Source organism: Poromitra crassiceps (genome assembly GCF_964638095.1).
Source record: "Poromitra crassiceps genome assembly, chromosome: 6".
In the NCBI taxonomy this organism is placed as follows: domain Eukaryota; kingdom Metazoa; phylum Chordata; class Actinopteri; order Beryciformes; family Melamphaidae; genus Poromitra; species Poromitra crassiceps.
Window position 1 is genome coordinate 2,241,633 of NC_139627.1, and position 4,284 is coordinate 2,245,916.

Here is a 4,284-nt window from a genome sequence, read left to right on the forward strand (position 1 = left end):
ATATTCATATTCCCCACGGAAAACCCATCCTTTAAGTGTTGTGTGTGTATGTGCAGGTGTGCACAATGTATACGAGGGATCAGCCGAGCAGCATTTTGGTAAACAAACCGCTTCACTGGGTGGCAACGGCAATGGAACAATATGGAGCCCAAGTGGCGCGAGGCGTGAGTGTCTGACTCTAGCCAGCCAACCCTGTTTACATTTTAAAAACTGTGACAGTTCACACAACTTTAACACGACATGCATATATTATACATCAAACTCTTGAGCTACTTCTGCACTCACTCAGAATGTCAAAATATAAGCGATGTGATGTATAGTTTTTGAGATATTAACGTTTGTTTGGCACAACTCATACTAATAACTGCCGCGGGGTTCCGCATTTCTGGGTGTCAAGTGACGTCACGCTGATTGGTCCTATACATATATACTATTGTTTTGCTTCATTTTTGTTGTTACCTGTTTACAGGGGTACAGGTTGGTCACTCGTTTGGGGGGGGTCACCCTCTTATACCAAAATAGGTCAATCATTGGAACTACTTGGTGCCTGCCTGCCCTGGTATGTCATCTCTTTGTTTCTTCACCTTTTGAATCTGCATCCGTGTGATGTTGTTGTACATTTCTTTATAACTGATACATGCATGTACAGGTCGCTGTGATGTTGTACATGTCGCTATAGCGTTATAATCCCCTTCATGAACAGTGGAAGCTTCACAGAGCCCTCGGGCTCGCTGGCTTCTGCTTCTGGGAACCAGGAGACTCCGGGAGTCTCGTTAGAGCTAATGGGCTCTCCGGGGACGCGGAATGAGATGAAGACGTTGGTGACAGTTATCTCAAGAGAACTGGTGGGGGGAGGAGGGGGGTTTAAGCCGTGGGTTGAGAGAAGTGAGAGGGTTGAGAGGGGTGAGAGGAGTGACCCCCCCTGCTGACCGGCGGAAGCAGGCGTGGCAGGGCCCAGGGGTGTGAGGGTGCTGGACAGACACTTGAGCTAATGCGAGCCGTCAGATCTGCTCCGGAGCCCGAGGTGCCGGAGAAGTGTCGGAGGCCCGCGGGCCTGGGAGGAGAGGGGGGGGGGGGGGGAGGCCTACTGCCCTGGAGGATAGGGGGGGGGGGGGGGAGGCCTACAAGCCTAGGAGGAGAGGGGGGAGGATGAGACCTACGGGCCTGGGAGGAGAGGGGGGAGGGGAGGGAGAGGAGCAAGGCAGGGAAAGCAGGCAGAATTGGAGAGGAATGAGGTAAAGCAGAATTAACCATAACGTCATAATAGGAGATTCAGAAAATGCCCTTTTTATCAGGTGATTTTCTTTTTTGGGGGGGGGGGGATTTCCACCCATGTTCTCCCCATTTCCCGCGGCTAGAATTGCTCCACCCCCTCTGCTGATCTGGGGAGAGCCGTTAGACTAGCACCATGCTTCCTCCAATACATTTGCAGTCCCCAGCTGCTTCTTTTCACCTGACAGCGACGTGTTTCACCAGCAGGACGCAGCCCAACCGACCAGAGGAGGCGCTAGTGCAGCGACTAGGACTCATACCCCACCACCGATACAGCCAAATGTGTCTGTAGAGGAACATCTTACCAAGCCGGAAGTACCGCTCCCCGGAATTGAACCCAGGTCTTTGCGGTGGTTAGGCGAGTGCTTACCAAATGTTGTAATGGATTTGTGGGAGAACAAAAACAAAAACAAGTTAGTCAGGGAATGGATGGTCTGGGATCAGGTGCTAGTTTAGCAGTCTTAGCTTTGAGCAGAACTAGTAGCTCCAGAGCTTCAGTAGCAGAGAACATGAGAAGGAGGCTCGGGCCCTTTGGGGATCCATAAAGCTTGTGAGAAGATGGTAACACAGTCTTGGTAGTAACCCTCTGGTCGCCAGGTGCCACAGTATACTTGCAGATGGAGAAGTCATCATCATCACGTCTCTGTTGTGGTGTGCTGCAGAACACGTGTGTGGCCCGGCGCCGGCGCCGCTCACATGATCTGAGCTCATACGGACAACAGAACCGTGTCCCAAAGCAGATCACACGTCAGACCAAACCATGAAAGCAGCAACTTACTTCACTATGTTTGTGTGTGTGTGCGTGTGTGTGTGTGTGTGTTTGTGTGTGTATGTTTTGCATGTGTATGTTTGCGTGTGTATATGTTTGCGTGTGTGTTTGCGTGTGTGTGCGTGTGTGTGTGCGTGTGTGCGTGTGTTATTGCATCTCTAATTATGGATTAGAGAAACCCATAATGATTGTGTTACCGTGCAATGACGCACAGGACTGTTCACTTCACAGGCAATACTTTCTGATGGTTGTGTGTTTGTGTGTGTGTGTGTGTGTGTGTGTGTGTGTGTGTGTGTGTGTGTGTGTGTGTGTGTGTGTGTGTGTGTGTGTGTGTGTGTGTGTGTGTGTGTGCGTGACAGACAGCTCTGTACTCCGGCTGCCCTGAATGAAGGCATTGCATGGCTGTATGAGGGTGTGTTTGCCATGTTTGTGGTGTGTGTGTGTGTGTGTGTGTGTGTGTGTGTGTGCGTGTGTGTGTGTGTGTGTGTGTGTGTGTGTGTGTGTGTGTGTGTGTGTGTGTGTGTGTGTGCGTGCGTGCGTGTGTGTGTGTGTGTGTGTGTGTGTGTGTGTGTGTGTGTGTGTGTTTGAGACACAGGTGGGGCGATGATGGCTACTCACTTCCTCCCACAGGAAGTCATAAATGCACCGCTTGGGTTTAACTGCTCCTCTTCCCCTCATCTAATGACTTACAGCCATACTGCTGGAATGGCTTCTGTGAGAAGGAGGACAGACACAGACAAAGGCAGGAGGGTCAAGCTAAACTGTATAGAGGACATTGTGATTGTAGTTTTTGTATAGAGGACATTGTGATTGTAGTTTTTGTATAGAGGACATTGTGATTGTAGTTTTTGTATAGAGGACATTGTAATTGTAGTTTTTGTATAGAGGACATTGTGATTGTAGTTTTTGTATAGAGGACATTGTAATTGTAGTTTTTGTATAGAGGACATTGTGATTGTAGTTTTTGTATAGAGGACATTGTAATTGTAGTTTTTGTATAGAGGACATTGTAATTGTAGTTTTTTTATAGAGGACATTGTGATTGTAGTTTTTGTATAGAGGACATTGTGATTGTAGTTTTTGTATAGAGGACATTGTAATTGTAGTTTTTGTATAGAGGACATTGTGATTGTAGTTTTTGTATAGAGGACATTGTGATTGTAGTTTTTGTATAGAGGACATTGTAATTGTAGTTTTTGTATAGACGACATTGTGATTGTAGTTTTTGTATAGAGGACATTGTAATTGTAGTTTTTGTATAGAGGACATTGTGATTGTAGTTTTTGTATAGAGGACATTGTAATTGTAGTTTTTGTATAGAGGACATTGTGATTGTAGTTTTTGTATAGAGGACATTGTGATTGTAGTTTTTGTATAGAGGACATTGTGATTGTAGTTTTTGTATAGAGGACATTGTGATTGTAGTTTTTGTATAGAGGACATTGTGATTGTAGTTTTTGTATAGAGGACATTGTAATTGTAGTTTTTGTATAGAGGACATTGTGATTGTAGTTTTTGTATAGAGGACATTGTAATTGTAGTTTTTGTATAGAGGACATTGTGATTGTAGTTTTTGTATAGAGGACATTGTAATTGTAGTTTTTGTATAGAGGACATTGTAATTGTAGTTTTTTTATAGAGGACATTGTGATTGTAGTTTTTGTATAGAGGACATTGTGATTGTAGTTTTTGTATAGAGGACATTGTAATTGTAGTTTTTGTATAGAGGACATTGTGATTGTAGTTTTTGTATAGAGGACATTGTGATTGTAGTTTTTGTATAGAGGACATTGTAATTGTAGTTTTTGTATAGACGACATTGTGATTGTAGTTTTTGTATAGAGGACATTGTAATTGTAGTTTTTGTATAGAGGACATTGTGATTGTAGTTTTTGTATAGAGGACATTGTAATTGTAGTTTTTGTATAGAGGACATTGTGATTGTAGTTTTTGTATAGAGGACATTGTAATTGTAGTTTTTGTATAGATGACATTGTAATTGTAGTTTTTGTATAGAGGACATTGTAATTGTAGTTTTTGTATAGAGGACATTGTAATTGTAGTTTTTGTATAGAGGACATTGTGATTGTAGTTTTTGTATAGAGGACATTGTAATTGTAGTTTTTGGATAGAGGACATTGTGATTGTAGTTTTTGTATAGAGGACATTGTGATTGTAGTTTTTGTATAGAGGACATTGTAATTGTAGTTTTTGTATAGATGACATTGTAATTGTAGTTTTTG